The 18928-nt window shown below is 41.3% G+C and overlaps 1 protein-coding gene and 1 long non-coding RNA gene across 2 annotated transcripts in view; one reads left to right on the top strand and one right to left on the bottom strand.

Annotated features, from left to right (window-relative positions):
• The window catches only part of ISM1 (isthmin 1), a 78290-nt gene that overhangs the window by 53773 nt on the left and 5589 nt on the right, over positions 1–18928 (bottom strand). The gene's annotated exons all lie outside the window — the stretch shown is intronic.
• Positions 5277–7543, top strand: LOC105740436. The gene is made up of 3 exons (XR_001116475.2): positions 5277–5511; positions 5860–5980; positions 6854–7543. It is a non-coding gene; the product is annotated as an uncharacterized LOC105740436 (long non-coding RNA).

Here is an 18928-nt window from a genome sequence, read left to right as displayed (position 1 = left end):
TCCACCACTCCTTTCTTTCATTGTTTCCTAGGGTTGATTAAAGAAACATGACCTGATGTTCAATTTCAAAAGACTCAGGGGGGGCCTTCCAATAGAAAACTGGCAGGAAATTAATGCCGTATACATGAGGCAAGGCAGATGTTTCTGAATATGACACTTAGGTGAAACACTCCTTTCCCTTTTACACATTTTACTCACTTTTGACTTTGCATAGGTGGTTTGCTTCTAGGGGAATGGAAAGGGGGACATATCTTCTCAATAGAAAATGGGGTCAAAACCTGGCCAAGGATTTTGAAGAAACCACATTATCTCTTTTTCTGTGCTTAAATTATGGAAGTATATAGTAAAGGTAATACCATGCCTGTGAACTGGAATAAGCCTTCGTGCTAAATAAATATCTTTAATATGTTTTTATATGTAATGTGTTTGCTTATCATTAAATTCTTTTCACTAGTCATCTTGCTGTGTGAAAACAAATCACAAAGCTGCCTTACCAAATAATTTGTAGGACTTTAGGACATGTAATATCCAAGTAAGTGACCACTATATATTTTCATTAGCTTATGCTGGTTTTTTTTGCATAGGACATCTTCTACAGTAGTGGCAATGCTCCATATTTCAGCTGACACCTCTATGTGAGCTGTGGTCATCTTAGTGTCGAGAGAGTCCCCTCTGCCCACGTGAAAACTAGTCAGAGACGAGCTGTTTTGGATCAAGTCTCCTGCTCTTGTAGACTTTTAGTTTGACCTTGGAATGTGTAAGCAGACCTCTGCATTTAATCCAAGATTGAGGCAAGTTTTCTCTCTGCCTAGGTTTATCTTGTCTGTCTGTGAACAAGAGAGGATAGCAAATTACCTTGTTTGGATTTGTCTATAAATGTGACCTTCCTAAACTGGCTAACAGGGCTCTCTTTCTGACCTGCAGATGAATCACCAATGCCTACATTGGAGATGTGGTAATAGACAAACACTCCCTTCTGCAAATACCATGAGCATTGAGGTCTATCCTCATTCCACTAAAGCAAACATATTATCTGGAAAATTGAGAAACAATTCCATCTTCCCTTCAAATATCTAACTATTTCAGGAAAACTGTGCCTGCTATTCTAACTGCAGAAATACTCTGAACCTCTAAGTCTTGTCATTCCATATCAAATGGGTTGTAACAATTCCTACTGAAACTATGTTTTGCTGATTAGTTAATGGATAGACATAGTGCAAACAGATGCTTAATGGTGATGGATATAGCTTAAAATTCTGGGCACGCTTAATTTCTTCCCTAGGTTTTGGCATTAGTGAAGGGCTAATTTTTTTTTATTCATAGCTTATATTTGAAAAAGTGAGGGGATGCATGGCAGTCAATGGCATTCAGATGGTCATTTTACTGCTTTTATAATAAGCAGTAGACCTAGAGGTCAGGCAGGAAGAAGACAAACAGCTAAGAGTACAGCCCTCAGTGTGGAACACTGCAGAATCTTAAAAGCGTAAGCCATATTGAGTAATGAGGCAGACAGGGCTAGCTTTCTACCAAAAATACATGTCTTTGTGCCAAGCTGGAGGCAACCCTTATCAGGGAATACATTTCCAAGTCATCCCGCATCAAGGGATGATCTATGTGAGCAGAAGTGATGTGTGTCACTTCTGAGCTGGGACTGTTAAGAAGACATCAGGGCCTCCATCATCCTGGGTCCCTGAATGACTGCATGGAACTGACCACTAAGAAAGCTGAGGGTGAAAGATGTTAAATGTTGTGCCCATGGTCACAGCCAGTTAGTGACAGAGTAGGGACTCAAAGTTATGTCTTCTGACTTCCAAGGCAAGAGTTCTTTTTGGTAACAGACAAAGGACTTCTTCCCCAAGCCACACAGTCACAGTGATTAAAAGCATGGACTCTGGTGTCCAGACAGCCAAAGTTCAAATCTTGCCTCTACCTCTGCTATCTGTGCGACTTGGGCAAGGTACTTAACCTTATTGTGTAAAATGAGGATAATAATAATGCCTACCTCAAGGTGTTGTTTTGAGGGTTAAATAAGTCAATATTAATCAAATGCTTAAAAAAGTGTCTGGCCCATAGTAGGGACTATTTAAGTATATGACAAAAACAAGTAGGTGAAATCTGTATAACTACCAGCTCCCACCACTTCACACATGAACAGTAAGGGACCCGGTGTCTGAAGCTATGGCTGCCAACCTCACCTATTAAGGCTCAAGTAATTCCTACCCCTCATCTGATGCTTTTATACCAACCTAAATAAGCATAGAAACAACAGCCTAGAAGCCACCATGCCAATGAGCAAAGGGTCTCACCTCCATTCAAGAGAAGCGCAGGACCGTTCCCATCATGTCTCCCCCAGCTGCCATCAAGAGACCAGGCTCTCCATTCTACACATCTCTGGACACTTAATTGGACTCAGCCTGTCCTCCTTCACCTTCCCAAACCTTTTACTGGACCTTCTCGGGCTTTTCCTCCATGATAATCAATCTCTCATTTTCCACCTCTCTGAACATCCCCTCAGCCTCCTCCTGGATCTTCCTGGTCCCATGGCTAACTCCTGACTTTTTCTTCCCCTTCCTCCTGAAAAATAAAAACAAAAACCGAACAAACAAATCCTGCTCCTTTCAAGATGCTGGATGTTCCAACAGCTCTGTGGAGTTTCTGGTCATTCTCCATTTTTCTAAAAGCCCAGCTTCTGGCTTAGTCTTCTTTATCATTGACCTCCTGTTATCCTTTTTGTTGACTTCAACATCCACCTAGATGACCTCCCCAGTTCTTGGACCTCCTCACCTCCCATACCTTTTCCCTCTACTGCATCTCAACCACCCTCTTCCCTAGACCTTTTGTCAGTAAACCTTCTACATAAAGACACTTCCCGTTCTTTTAACTCATTTTTCCAGTTTTAAAACTCATTGAGATCTCCAAGCCACTACCATTTTCTCACCTCCCTTCAGCCTTCTCTTGTTTTTACTTTCCTTCTTCAACAAGTGTTCTTTTATTTTAATCATTTCCTTGCAACAGCCCTCAACTCTGCTTGCCCCCTTCTCTTCTCCTTATATATTTGACTGGCAACACCTCCATTTTGGTTGAACTCAGTGATCCAACTTCTGTAGGTTAGTAGCCAAGCAGGTGGGTGATGGCAACAATAAAAGCATCCAACTTGACAAACTTGCTTTATTTTAGATTCATGTCCTCAAACCCTCAAATGAATACTAAGCACTGTTCCAAAATCCAACTGCCCTTCCTTCACAACCTTACTTGCTCCAGTATCCAAGAGGACCATTTTATATCTTCTCTCCTCAAACGTCCTACTTATGCTCCTGCCCTCACTTCATATTTCACTGATGGAACAGGAGTCATGGGATGGTAACTCTTTTATTACCATCACTCTATCTATACTCCTGTCTGCATAGCTCATGTTCTTCCTCTTCCCAATTGTTACACAGAACAAGCTTTCCTGCTTCTGTGAAAGGCCAGTTCTCACACATAGCCTCTTGTCTTCTTGAAGAATTCACTCCTCATTTCTCCTCTCTCAGTTTTGCATCAGCAGCCTCTCCCTTTCTATTGGATCATTCTCATCAGCATCACAGACGCCCTGGTATCTCTGATCTTACATGAACCAAAAACTCTTTTTTGACCACATGTTCATATATCTCCCCTTTTTATAGTAACACTTTTGCAAGACTTATTTGTATATTCTGTCTCCATTTCCTCACCTTCCATTTGTTCCTTTACCCAGTAGACATTGGAGTCTCTTCCCATGATGCCTCTGCAACTGCAGAGCAGTTGGTGACCTCATTCAGGTCACCAGTCATGGCTGCGTTGCCCAGCTGAATGAGCACTTCTCTGGCCTCATCTTTTTTGTTCTCACAGCAGCATTCAATAGAAGTCCTCTCTCCTCAAGGCATTCTTCTCCCCTGGCTTCTGTGACACACCTCTTGGTTCTCCTTTTACCACTTTCGTCATGACACCTCACTCTCAGCTCCCTGTCCACTTGACAACCTCCCTGCTATTATCTTCATTTACATGTCCCAGAGGCATCTCATATTCCACATGTCCCATATAAATCCACTGACATGAACTCTACCCTTGTAAAACTGGAAGCTGTCTTTGACTCTTCACTTCTTAACTCTGAAATGCAATCCAACAGCATATCCTGTTGGCTCTGTCTCAAAACTGTGTCTTGCATCCATCCACTCCTCTCTACCCTGGTCCACATCCCATCACCTCTTACCTGGATTATTATGAAATTTTCTAACATATCTATGTTCTTCCCTCTCATTCTCCACTGATCAGATGGAGCCATCATTTAGAAGCTCTTCAATGGTTCCTTCCTCACCAATCCTAGAACAGCCATATTCTTTATCATGACCTGCAAAATCCTTGCTTTTTTCTGCAAGTTCATGTGCCACTTTCTTCCTTACACACTGTTCTCCAGTCTCTTTTCCATCCCTTAGTCATGCCAAAGTCCTTCCTACCTCAAGGCTTTGGTGTTTGTGATTCCGTCTGCCTGGCTGGCTCTCCCAAGTTCTTTGCAGAGCTGGTCCTTCTATCCCCCAGTTCAGGACTCAAGTGTCACTTTTCCATCAAATCCTTCCTTGACCACCCTCTTTTAGTAGGAACTCCCAGTTATTCCCTGTCTTTTGCTCGCTGTTTATGTCCTGCTAAGCACCTATCACAATCTATAATAATTTCTTTATTCTGAATCAATTATTGTCAGTTTTCTTTCTAGAACATAAGCTTGTTCTCTATTGAATCTCCAGTGCCTAGCACAATATCTGCTTATCACAGCCACGCGATATGCAAGTGCTGAATGAATGAATGGAATTGTAGAATGCTATGTGGCTGGGCAGTGCTCAATGCTTGCTTATATGTACATTATTTCATTTGCCTGACTGCAGTTTGGTTGTATATTAAATAAAAGAGACAATTCATGTGCATTTAATTACCTTTCTGCTCCTGTAACAACCTAACAGCAACCACCAGGTAGCAGGATCCCAGCACTTCAGATGTACGTTTACTCTAATTCTCTTCAGCTAAGTGGGGCTATAAAAACTTTTACAGATGTTCAGAAATGGGGGGTTGTGTGACTTCATGAAAGATGACTTGCTTTGGAGTCTGGTACTGGCTGTAGGATAAATGAATGGTATGGTCTTAGCTAAATCTTTTAATTTCTCCAGGTTTTAGATTCTTTGTCAATGAAATGAGACATTGGAGCTTGGCTTTCTTGCCAACAACAACATTCTAGAATTTGGTGAGTGTCTGAAACCTGCCTTCTAAACAGAGTGCCTCACCATGGAGTGCAGGCAGGTTGGAGCACAGATGAAGCCCGGGTCCAACCTGGGCATTCCTGCAGCCACGTGCAGTGACCCTTGTGTATGTGAGTGCCTGTCATGTGCCCACGTATCCTGGTGGCACAGAAGGTACTTCACGTAGGTTGTCAGGACCAAGACACAGAAACTTCTAGGGGCACACCACAATAATTCCCCCACTAGCATTCACCTTAAGATGAAAGAAGTAAGTAAAACCCTTCTCAGATCTCAGGGAGGACCCTGCAGATGGATCCCTGAAAATTTAAGGCCAAGGCCATTCATGTCCATTATTGGATTAGTCTAGACCTTAGCATTAATCCTGGCCTTGGTGAATAAGAAGTGAAAGAACCATTGTGGGGCATGAGAGAACCACACCGGACAGAGCTTCAGGGCAATGAGTCCCTGGGGAGAACCTGGAACAGAACTTCGAATACCTAGTCTGCCATAGATTTTTTCCTAAGAACCTGCCTTTCATTATTTCCATTTAATACCTGCTGTTCAATGTTTAGATTCAGTCTCTTTGTGATCCAAATGCCTCTTCAAATGTTTCCAGATTTTTTCTAGTTGATGTTGATTCCCCAGATTTATCTCATTTCATGATGCCTTCAGAATTGTGTGTCGTGCTGCCATCACACTTCACACTCTCAGTAAGGAGCTGTCAGTTTTCTCACCTGGTTCGTGTCTTCCTGAATGTACCAGTGAGGGGAGCAGAGAGGGAAGGATGCACTGAGTTGTTAGCCTTTTTCCAGCAAAGTGTGGAGAGCGAACCTTTTCAGGAGTAATGGGTTAAACAGAAGTGGATGACTTGGCCACTCTTTAGAACGTCGTATCCCCTATGGGCTGATCAACTGCTATCACGAGTGAACCTGAAAGAATTATTCTGGATTGGTCAGTTTTCAGGAGGCCGGTCATTTTGATTGTAGATGCGACTTTCCCCACCACCTGGGTCAGACTCCACGTGAAGCCAAAAACACCCCGTATGTTATAAATAATTTTACTTTTTTCTTTCTTGGAAAGTTAATAACATTCTTCATTTTCTGACAGGCATAAAAACAACTTTGCTGTTTTCTAGTTGAGTTCTAGTATCTGGGAACGCTAATAAGTCTGTGAGATTTTCACACTGGAATTATGTGGAGTGATATCCATGGGGATATTGGGGAACTACGTATAATCGATCCAGGAGTCTAATTTGGCCCCAACCCTTAAAAAAATGTTTACTCCACTGAAGGGCAGCTCCAAATAAGTTAATGAGTAATGGGCTATGAATTTTGCCATTTTGCCTGATTTTAGTGAGGCAGCCCTCTAGTTTGAAGTAGATTGCCTCTCATTAATGACCTTCTCAAGAACTTTCAGAGCCTAGGGAGAGGGCTAGAGCATAAAAATATAATTCAAATTAGTCCCCAAAAGTCACCACGTCCAGTAGAAGGGTCTCAGGCCCATGGCTGGACTTCTGGGAATGTTTGGGCAATGTAACCACAGTGATGTTTATTAAATGGAATGTCCACGTCACAGTGCTCTCAAAGGTATTCTCTTTTTTAAATTTTAAGTTATTGCTCCTCTTTATTGTAAACGATGTCCTATAAAGAAGATATATGTCTACAATTGAGCTTTGAAGGAGGACCATGGAGCCAGTTCCTTTTAAAGGGAATGAAGTCAAGCAGTAAATCTGCTGGTCACTCTTTTCATATGGACCGCATCTCAGCCAGCAGTTGGTCTTTGATGTTGTAACAATGGCACTGGGACCTGAGGCAGAGGAGCACCCCCATAATACTGAAACTAGCCTGCATTCATTCCAATTTGGAGAACAATCTGTGGGATGGCACACACATCAGGGAGCCCAGAGAGTGAACTCCAGGGCTGTGGGTAATCTTTCCCAGTGAAAACCATCCATCTCTTCTACACCATGTACCCTGCCTGCTGCATTCTTTACTCTCTTATTAAAATTGAAGTATGATATTCCTACAGAAATATACACATATATAACTCTACAGCTCAATGAGATTTCACACACTGAAGACACCTAGGCAACCAATGCCTGGATCAAGAGGCAAAACATTACCAGCACCCTAGCTGCCCTCCTTGGACTCCCTTTTCATCACTTCCTTGACAAAGGTAACTTTCTTCCAACAGCACGGGTTCCTTTTTCCTGGTTTTGAACTTTACCGAAACAGAATTATCCAGCATGTGCTTTACTGTGCCTGGTTTCCTTCACTCAACATTACATTTGTGAAATTGTGCATGTTGCATGTAGTTGTCATTTGTTCATTCCCACTGTGTACACTTAACTACCTTATTATCCATTCTGTTGATGGCATTGGGGTTGTTTCCAGGTTGGGACCATTTTAAATAGTGCTGCTATGAACATTCTTTCTTAGGTCTTTGAGTGCATTAGTGAATAGATTTCTGGTGGGCACATACTCAGGTGGAATTGCTGGGCCAAGGGCATGTTGATGTTGGCTGTGTCCCCATTCAAATCTCAATTGAATTGTATCTCCCAGAATTCTCATGTGTTGTGGGAGGGACCTCATGTGTGCTGCAGGGGCAGTGTCCTCATGAAGAACCTCTTCTACGGCAGTGCAGAAGAGAAATGTGGGACCGGAGCCCCCACACAGAGTCCCTACTTGGGCACTGCCTAGTGGAGCTGTGAGAAGAGGGCCACTGTCCTCCAGATCCCAGAATGGTAGATCTACCGACAGCTTGCACCATGTGCCCGGAAAAGCCACAGACACTCAATGCCAGCCCCTGAAAGCAGCTGGAGGGAGGCTGTACCCTGCAAAGCCCCGGGGGCAGAGCTGCCCAAGACCATGGGAACCCACGCCTTGCCTTGCATCAGTGTCACCTTGATGTGGGACCTGGAGTCAAAGGAGATCATTTTGGAGCTTTAAAATTTAACTGCCCCGCTGGATTTCAGACTTGCCTGAGCCCTGTAATCCCTTTGTTTTGGCCAATTTCTCCCATTTGGAATGACTGTATTTACCCAATACCTGTACCCCCATAGTATCTAGGAAGTAACTAGCTTGCTTTTGATTTTACAGGCTCACAGGCAGAAGGGACTTGCCTTGTCTCAGATGAGACTTTGGACTGTGGACTTTTGGGCTAATCCTGAAATAAATTAAGACTTTGGGGGACTGTTGGGAAGGCATGATTGGTTTTGAAATGTGAGGACATGAAATTTGGAGGGGCCAGGAGTGGAATGATAGGGCTTGGCTGTGTCCCCAATCAAATCTCAACCGAATTGTTTCTCCCAGAATTCCCATGTGTTGTGGGAAGGACCCAGGGGGAGGCAATTGAATCATGGCTGCCAGTCTTTCCCTTGCTAACTCAATGAATATCCCAGCGTTAGTTGGAAAGTTGAGGAGTTTGTTAACATGATTATCTTCTACTGTATTACTCCTAAGAATTGTAACTCTGAGCAGGTCCTTGTTAGAAGTATGGCCGAGACGGGCACAGTGGCTCACGCCTGTAATCCCGGCACTTTGGGAGGCGGAGGTGGGTGGATCACAAGGTTAAGAGATCGAGACCATCCTGGCCAACATGGTGAAACCCCGTCTCTACTAAAAACATAAAAATTAGCCGTGCATGGTTGTGGGTGCCTGTAATCCCAGCTACTCAGGAGGCTGAGGCAGTAGACTTGCTTGAACCCAGAAGGTGGAGGTTGCAGTGAGGCAAGATTGTGCCACTGCACTCCAGCCTGGGTGACACAATGAGACTCCATCTCAAAAAAAAAAGAAGAAGTACAATATACTATGCACAGAGCCTTGGAACTCCTGTTCCCAGGCATGTTCTGTTTCTCTTGTTGCATCTGGGGAAGGAAGGTAAGAAACCATGCCCTTTCATCAGGGAAAGTGGTCGCAGGCTTAAATTGTCCAAGCCCTATGAGTGATGAATAACGTATTTGCAGGCACAGTCCATGTAGCACACAATTTGTAAGCAGTGAAAGGACAACCATTCTGAAAAAAGATGGAAAGTGATGGGCGTGTGTTTCTTGACTCAGAAACAACTCTTGGTGGGGGCTGAATCATGTGCTGCCAGAGCAACCCACAGGATGACATGTGAGAGCTTTCTCCAGCTCTAACTTCCCAGCGGCAGGGCCCTCTGGGACTCACCCTTTCTCTTGGCTTGACTCTGGCCACAGAGCCAGGCTGAGCAGATGCTCAACACAGCCCTGGTGATGTTAACTATTCTTATCCCATTTTACTGAATGAGACACAGAGACGTAGAGAAGTGTAAGGATTTTGCTTAGGGGCAGAGACTTAACTGAGGAGCAGAACTGGAATCAAAACAACTCCAAAGCCCATGACCACTTTTTGGCTAGTCCGTTGGATCTTGTGACTTGTTTTGGCTGATGAAATGGTTAACAGATATGACTGAGGTGTAATCCCATCACCATGAGAGAAATGTGTGGCAGGTAACCTGCTGGTCACAAAAGAATGGGAGACCCATAGTGTAAACCTAGACCCAATCCATAGCTTAAAGCCATGCCCTGCCTAGATCTACTGAACCTCAGCTGGCCCACGGACCCATAAGTGTGAGAGTACATGCTTATAATTGCAGACCATTGAGATTTGGAGTAGTTGTCCTACAGCTTTATTAGGCAATAGCTGGATAACACAGGACCTGTATAATAGTGCTTTCTGGGCCCTGCAACTTGCAAGAAAAACATGCATGTAGACCAGTGTTTCTCAAACCATGACCTGCATATGATGAATCTGGAGACCTTGTCAAAATACAGATTCTGTAGGAAAAAGTATTTGCAAACTATCTGATGCAAAAAATATTTGCATCTGATAACGGGCTAACATACAGAATCCACAAGGAACTCAAACAACTCAGCAAGAAAAAACCAAATGACCTCGTTAAAAAGTGGACAAAGGACATGAACAGGCATTTTTCAAAAGAAGACATACAAGAGGACAACAAACTTATGAAAAAATGCTTTACATAACTAATTATCAGAGAAATCAAAATTAAAACCACAATGAGATACCATTTTACACAAGTCAGAATGGCTACTGTTAAAAAGTCTAAAAGCAACTTATGTTGGCGAGGACGTGGCTAAAAGGGCACACTTACACACTGTTGATGGGAATGTAAATAAGCATAACCTTTATAGAAAACAGTATGGAGATTTCTCAAAGTACCAAAAGGAGAACTACCATACAATCCAGCAATCCCACTCCTGAGTATACACCCAAAGGGAAAGAAATCAATACATCAAAAAGATACCTGCATTCATCTGTTTATCACAGCACTATTCACAACAGCAAAGACATGGAATCAATCTAAATGTCCGTCAGTGGAAGACTGTGTAAAGAAATATACCATGGAATACTACTCAGACATAAAAAAGAATGAAGTCATGTCTCTCGCAGCAACATGGCTGGTACCGGAGGCCATTATGCTAAGCGAGATAACTCAGAAACAGAAAGTCCTGGTTTCTGGTCATTCTCCATTCATCGAAAAGCCCAGCTTCTGGCTTAGTCTTCTTTATCATTGACCACATGTTCTCCCTTATAAGTGGGGGCTAAACAATGCGCATACACGGACATACAAAGAGTAATCAGACACTGGGGACTCCAAAAGGTGGGAGGTGGAGGGGATGAGGGCTGAAAAATTACTCATTGGGTACAATGTTCACTACTCAGGTGATGAGTACACTAAAAGCCCAGACTTCACTACTACACAATATACGCACCTAAGAAACCTGCACCTGTACCCCCCAAATATATATAAATAAACATTTTTAAAATGCAGATTCTGATTCAGTAGTTCTGGGCATGGCTTAAGACTCCTATTTGATAACAAGCTTTCAGGAGATGCTAATGCTGGTGGTCTGTAGATCGCATTCTGGGAGCAAGGGCTGAGAAGCCGTTCTGAGCTTCTTGTCTACCTCTGGGCCATGAATGCACCTAGTGAACATTTGGGCAATGGATGGCTTACTTTATGTGTAAGAGAAGGACAATATTTTCCCTCATAATGAGAATCCTATGTGAGTCACTAACAATCTGTACTTTCCTATGTCCCATGTGCCCAGAAGGTCAGAATTTCCTCAACTCATTTCTTGGGCTAAGAATTAGGAACATCTAATGGGATGTCCTTTTTTTTTGAGATGGGAGTTTCGCTCTTGTTGCCCAGGCAGGAATGCAATAGCGCAATCTTGGCTCACTGCAACTTCCAGCTCCCTGTTTTAAGCAATTCTCCTGCCTCAGCCCCCGAGTAGCTGGGATTACAGGAATGCACCACCATGCCTGGCTAATTTTGTGTTTTCAGTAGAGACAGGGTTTCTCCATGTTGGTCAGGCTGGTCTCGAACTCCTGACCTCAGGTGATCCACCCACCTTGGCCTCCCAAAGTGCTGGGATTACAGGCATGAGCCACCACGCCTGGCAAGATCTCCATTTTTATTTTTGCTCTTTCTACTCCCTGAAATTTGAAGATTCCCAGCAATTAACCTGGCTTCCAATTCATTTTGAGCTCAAAATCCATACAAGGTTTCTATGTCACAATGTAATTGAGGCCCCAGGCAGGAGATACGAAATCCATTTCTGGTTTTCTTAATTTCCACTCATGGGGACAAGGAATGGGGCAAGAGAATCAAGGAATATTGGACAGCAGGACACGGGAAAAGTAGAGTTTCCTTCTGGGACACTTTTCTAGCCTTTTTTTTTTTTTTTTTTCGGTTCAGCATCTAATTTTCTTTTCACAACCCCCACCATGATGGTCACTACAATTAACGTCACCACCATCACTTAGAGAATCGAGATCCATGACACTACTTTGGGCATTCTGAAAAGAAAGGAGAATTCTTTCTAAGAAGACAGTATCTTCTCTCCTTCTTTCAGTATTTCATAATATACTGTAGTTCATACACTTATATTTTAACTATAGAAAAACATCATCCTGGGATTCAATCTTCAAATTCTGTGAAGTTTTCCAAGGGAGTACTTGGATTGTGAGTGCACCAAAAAGACTTCCAGAATTTCTTAATAAGCTAAACATACAACTGCTATATGATCCAACCATTCTGCTCCGAAGTATTCACCCAAGAGAAATGAAAGCAAATGTTCACACAAAGGCTTATACCCGAATGTTCACAGCATCTTTAATAGTTGCCAAATAGGAAATAACCTAAATGGGTCAATGGGTAAGCATATGGTGGTATATCCACACAATAGAATATGAATTGGTAAGAAAAAGGAAAAAGTTCTCTATGCGCAAAACAACATGAATGAATCTCAAAATTATTATGGTGAGCAAAAAGCCACATCATGCAATGCTATGCATTCTGCATTCCACTTATATAAAAGTCTAGGAAATCCAGCACTAATCTACAGTGAGAGAAGGCAGATCAGTGGTTGCCGAGAGATTGCTGAAGCTCACAGAGGAGCGCAAGGAAACTTTTCAGATGGTAGATTTATTCATCATTTTGACTATGGTGATGGTTTTACAAGTGTCAGTATTGTCAAATTTTTCATTTAAATATGTACAGTTTATTAGTTGTCAATTGCACTTCAACAAAGCTGTATTTAAAAAAAAAATAATAAAATGACTGCCACTCTTCTCCTCCTGTCCTCACTGCCATCTTCCAGGGTTAGCTGTGAGGCAAGGCATGTCTGTTATTTGTTTCTTTGTCCTTGGTGAAAATATTCTATCTGGATGCTTGTGGGAGGAAGTTAACACTGGGGCAGGCTATGACCATTTCCAGCTTCTCTGCATTCTTCATATAGATTTTGGACATACTTTGTTATTTTTGAAAATAGATAAGTGGTGTACAGAAGACATCAATGGCCCATCGCCTTCAAAGTCTACCTGACCTTTTCCAGGTCACTGCTCTTGAATATCTGGTGATTGGGGTACTCAAAACTGCAAATTGGGCAGCTCAGAGACCCAAACTTGAAGACAGAACTCTTCTATTCCATGAACCTCGCAGTACTATCTCTTCCATGGGGAAGGCGGGTGTTGCTTCCATGGGGAATGGGTGTGTGTCAGCCATAGAGAGTGCTCTGTGCAAGATGATTGGGTTTACCAAAATGTGCATGAGTCAGGCCAACAGGAAGAAGGGGTAGTTAACCTACTGTTTTTACTTCTACTCGGTTTACAAAAATAACTTTCCAGGGACACATGCTGGTCTGTGCTCAGGGAGTTGATGCCTCACAGGGAGTAGATGACAATCCCACACGCCTCTGAGTCCTCCCCATTGTCACTCATCCTTCCACCTAAGATAGTAAAGGACCATGGGATCAGCATCTCAGGAGAAAAAGGACCCATTAGATCTCTAAACACCAAGAATTTGTAGGCTTTGCCTAGGCATGACCTTTGCAGCCCATCTCTGTAATTTTGGAATTTCCCTCTTTCTGACTGCTCTGGGAGGGCATGGGGTAGCCTGGTTCTTTTGCTGCCTGCAGCACATCTATCTCAGGCTAACAGACTTCCTTGCTGTTAATGACAACAACAAGCAGGTGCCTCATGGAAACTCTGTTCTGTTACCTTTCTGGAGACTTCCTGTATTGTTGCTACCTAGAGGAGTATCCATTATCACCATGACTACCATCTGGGTGTGGTTCATTTAGTGGGGTTTTCCTAGAAGCAGACCCTGAGACAAAGAACAAGTAATTTATTTGAGCGATGACCCCAGAAATCTCTGGTAGGGGAAGAGGGAGGAAGGCAGGGAAGAGAAAGAGGCAGAAGGGTACATTATCAAGTCAGGGACCACAGTGGGCAGTGAGTGCTTCGTCCCAAGAGAAACACTGGGCATAATAAGCATATTGGTTTTGTCAGCACTGGACTTGATCTAACCTCTTGACTGATAAGCCACAGAATGAAATAAATTAGGTTTTATGTATTTATGTTCACAGTTTCTCATAATTCTTATAAAAAGGAATTATATAAGGTTTAAATAAAATGTAAAGTGAGGTTTTTTTTTCTTTTCTTTTTTTTTTCTTTTCTTTTTTTTTTTTTTTCTACAACACATTCCCTTGCTGTTTGTTTGAACTCACTACATATAATCTGGGCACTAAACCGACACCCCCATCCCATCTCTAAATTATCTCCTGTCTTTGGGGGATGAGTAGAGACAGGGACACTCTTAGCTGTCATTGAGGAAAGGGGCTTCATTGTCATCCTTTTCTTTACGAATCATAACATTTGTAAAGGGTAAAATTTGTAAACCTTAAGCCAAGGGTTGCAAAAGAAAGATGCTCTCAGAAGATGAGAGAGAAATAATAGAACCACAGAAAGCACTAAAATGTTTTACAATAAGACTAATGAAGACAAGTTAAAGAAACTAAGATAATGGAATTTGGAGATGACAAAGGAACTATAACATAATAATCTTCAAGTTCTACAGGAGAAGTTTCTTGAAAAGAGAGCAGCCACCTGTTCATGAACACTGGGAAGAAAAAAAAGTGAACAAAGTGAAAATGAAATTAACATGTAGCATAAAGGATTTAATGGGCATATCAGAGGAAAAATGTTCTGATATTAAGAGATGTTAAAAAACACTTGTACAATATGTGGAAAATGTTATTGAGATTATTTGCTTTGGAGTCTTTAAAACCAAAACAGATTCTTCTTGACCAAGTGAATAGACATCTAAGGATGCCCCCAAACCTCAAAGATTAATGCCTTTTAAACTATGGGTAGAAGTGAATAAATGAAGGAACAGCACAAATGATAGAACTTTATTTTGGTTTATATAAAGGAAAATAAAATTAAGAAATAGAATTATAGTGCTTCAGGCTCAAGGTGGCCGACCAAGGTGGCATTTACCTCTTTTCTATTTATTAATTCTATGGAGGAGGTAGAAGAAATATGAGTCAATCCACAACAGAACTGGAAAGCTGAAAGAAGGGTCAAGAGAAAAGAGAGAGGGATTTCTGGTAGATATGAAACAAGTGGCAACCAATTGAAAGTGAAGCACCACAGAACTGAGAAAAGCAAAGTGAGATCTCTAAAAAGTCAGTTTCCCTAGAAGAATTGCCACAATAGTATCAACAACCAAGACTATGTCAGCCTTACTACTAGAAATTTACAAGAAATGAAAACATAGTTCCACAGAAAGGCTTGTGTAAGAATACTAACATGGTCTTACTCATACTATGCAAAGCAATGGAAACAAACCAAATGTCCATTGATGGGGATACACAAATTGTGATAGAGATACACAATGGACTATCATTTAGCAATAAAAGAGAAATCTACTGATACACACAAAATAAATGAATCTCAAAAACTTAGTTTAATGAGAGAAGCCAGGCACATGGAAAAATGCAAACAGTACATTTCCATTTATGTGAAAGTCTGGAACAGGCAAAACTAATCTATGGTAATGGAAGCCAGAAATTGGTTGCCTCTGGAAGGAGTAAATTGCCTACAATTGTGCACTGGAAGACTTTCTGGGGTGATGGGGAATGTTCTATATCCTAATTTTGGTGGTAACTATGTAGGCATATACAACTGTCAAAAATGAAACTGAACCCTAAAGATTCATCCATTTTATTGTATGTAATTTATATATAGTTTTAAAAAAACTTTAAAAAATGCAGACAGAGAGAGAGAGAGAAGAGAAGAAAGATAAGGAAAAAGTAAGGAAAGGAAGATAAAAAAGGAAGAAAAAGAAAGAAAGGGAAGGAAAAAGAAGGGGAGAAAAGAGGCTATAGAAGTTAGAGAAAAGGCTGAGGGCAGGAAGTGGTAGAGCTATTTCATTCAGTCCTGGGTTTCAGAGTGGTTGAGTTTGACATTTGCATCTGATATTTACTATGAGCGTTCAGTTATGAAATATTCCTAAACAAGACACTGGGGTTGAAATAGCCAGAAGAATGCCTTGAGACATAAGACACAATTAAAAAACAGAAATAAAAGTATGAGAAGAAAAATTAAGAGACACGAAAGATAGATCTTGAAATCTCAATGTTAGTTTCAATCTCTAACAGGAGTTCCAGAAAAAGTGTACAGGGATATTGGAAATATCAAAGATATAACTAAAGAAATTTTTTCAAGCTGGAGACAAAGTTTAGACTTCAGAATGAAAGGGTCCACCTATGCTGAACAAGACTAACAGCTAAAGCCCTGAATCTAAACACAAACTGATAAAATTTCCAAACATTATGAATAAAGGAAAAAAATCATAAAAGCATCAAGTTTTTTAAAAAATCACCTACAAAGAAATGGTATTAGACTTCTCATCTGAAATATGAGATGGTATAAAAAATTAAATTCTATTCTTAAAATTCTTAGGGGGGAATAAGATAGAAGACAGCCAACTGCCAAATTAGCATTTAATTTTGAGAATCAAATAAAGATATGTCTAAAGATATAGGTTCTCATAGAGTTTATAATTAATAAATTCTCTCTGAAAAAATTTTTGAAACTGTGTTCTAGCAAAATAAAAGATGAAAGTATGAGATTGAAGAAGCAGCAGCAGGCCAGGCACGGTGGCTCACACCTGTAATCCCGGCATTTTGGGAGGCCGGGACGGGCAGATCACCTGAGATGAAGAGTTCGAGACCAGCCTGGCCAACATGGTGAAACTCCGTCCCTACTAAAAATACAATAATTAGCCGGGCATGGTGGTGGGTACCTGTAATCCCAGCTATTTGGGAGGCTGAGGCACGAGAATCGCTTGAACCCGGGAGAGGGAGATTGCAGTGAGCAGAGATCACACCACTGCACTCCTGGACTCCAGCCTGGGTGACAGAGCTAGACTCCGTCTCAAAAAAAAAAAAAAAGGCAGCAGCAGCTAGATAAAGAAATAAGTAAATCTTAGAATTAAGTCTAAATAATTATTGGGAGTATAATAAAACTGGTAAGAATTGATTCCTAAGATAGACATACTAAAAAGAAAGGAAAGAAAAAAGAAAGAAAGATTAAAAGAAAAATTCTAGCACTAAAATTTGAGAAGATTAAAAAATTAGAGATAGTATACAGACAAGACAGAGAATCTTGCATCTAGCATGTCAGAATCTTGTTTATGTGGTGGGTTTAGGTTATAGATACTGATTGATTCTCAGCATTGATAGAAAAGTGTTAGTTCAAATATGTTTGTTAAAATGTTAAACATAATAGAAATAAAAGAGATGACTTTCAAAACTTGATAAAAATACAAAAAAGTAATATTTAAATATTTATCAAATGGCCAGGCATGGTGGCTCATGCCTGTAATCCCAACACTTTGGGAGGCTGAGGCAGGTTGATCGCTTGAGTCCAGGAGTTTGAGACCTGCCTGGGCAACATAGTGAAACCCGGTCTCTATAAAAAAAACACAAAACTTAGCTGGGCATGATTGTGAGCACCTGTAGTCCCAGCTACTTGGGAGGCAGAGGTGGGAGGATCACTTGAGCCTGGGAGGTGGAGGTTGCAGTGAGCTGAGATCGTGCCACTGCACTCCAGCCTGGGCAACGGAGCGAGACTCCATCTTAAATAAATAAATACTTATCAAATGATTAAATGCCAAGCTCTAATAACACATTTAGCATGCATTCAATGTTCTAATCCTTACAATAATGCTGGGAAATAGTTACTATATATCTATTTTACAGATGAGAAAATCTAGACATAGTGAAGCTAACCCTCTTGCCAAAGGTCATATAGGTAAATTGAAGGTGAGAGTAAGGGAGGAAAAATAAAAATAAATAAAAATTTTAGAATAGCAAATAAAATGAAAAAATATTTCTAATTTGTCAATAAATATAAATGGGTTAAATCCATTGATGTATTGCATAAACAAAGATAATTTAGCTATAGCTTATTAATAATAAAGATATTTAAATTAAAAAGTTGGGGCTGGGCGTGGTGGCTCACACCTGTAATGCCAGCACTTTGGGAGGCAGAGGCGGGAGGATCACGAGGTCAGGAGATCAAGACCATCCTGGCTAACAGGATGAAACCCCGTCTCTACTAAAAATACAAAAAATTAGCCAGGTATGGTGGCGGGTGCCTGTAGTCCCAGCTACCCGGGAGGCTGAGGCAGGAGAATGGCATGAACACGGGAGGCAGAGATTGCAGTGAGCCAAGATCGCACCACTGCACTCCAGCCTGGGTGACACAGCAAGACTCCGTCTCAAAAAAAAAAAGTTGGGCCAGGTGTGGTGGCTCACACCTGTAATCCCAGCACTTTGGGAGGCCAAGGCAGGCAGATCATGAGGTCAGGAGATTGAGACCATCCTAGCTAACACGGTGAAACCCCGTCTCCACTAAAAATACAAAAAATTAGCTAGGCATGGTGGCATGCACCTGTAGTCCCAGCTACTTGGAAGGCTGAGGCAGGTGAATGGTGTGAACCCAGGAGGTGGAGCCTGCAGTGGCCAAGATAGCGCCACTGTACTCCAGCCTGGGTGACAGAGTGAGACTCCATCTCAAAATAAATGAATAAATTTGAAAAAAATAAAAAGTCAAAAAAAGTTTGAAAATAAAGATTGGAAAAGACACACAAACAAATTCTAAAAGGAAGAAAGAGCAGAAGTTGCAATATTAATATGACACAAAAAAGTATTCAAGACAAAAGGCAATAAAAGAGATAAAGAATTTCACCTTGATAAAAATACAGTCACCAAAAAGGACACTTTATGTCCTTGCACTACGGGTTCTAAAAATGTAAATCAAAAATTAGAACAAAGATAAAAAGAT

This window comes from Nomascus leucogenys, chromosome 11, assembly GCF_006542625.1.
Source record: "Nomascus leucogenys isolate Asia chromosome 11, Asia_NLE_v1, whole genome shotgun sequence".
NCBI lineage: Eukaryota > Metazoa > Chordata > Mammalia > Primates > Hylobatidae > Nomascus > Nomascus leucogenys.
This window is presented reverse-complemented; position numbering and strand designations above follow the sequence as displayed.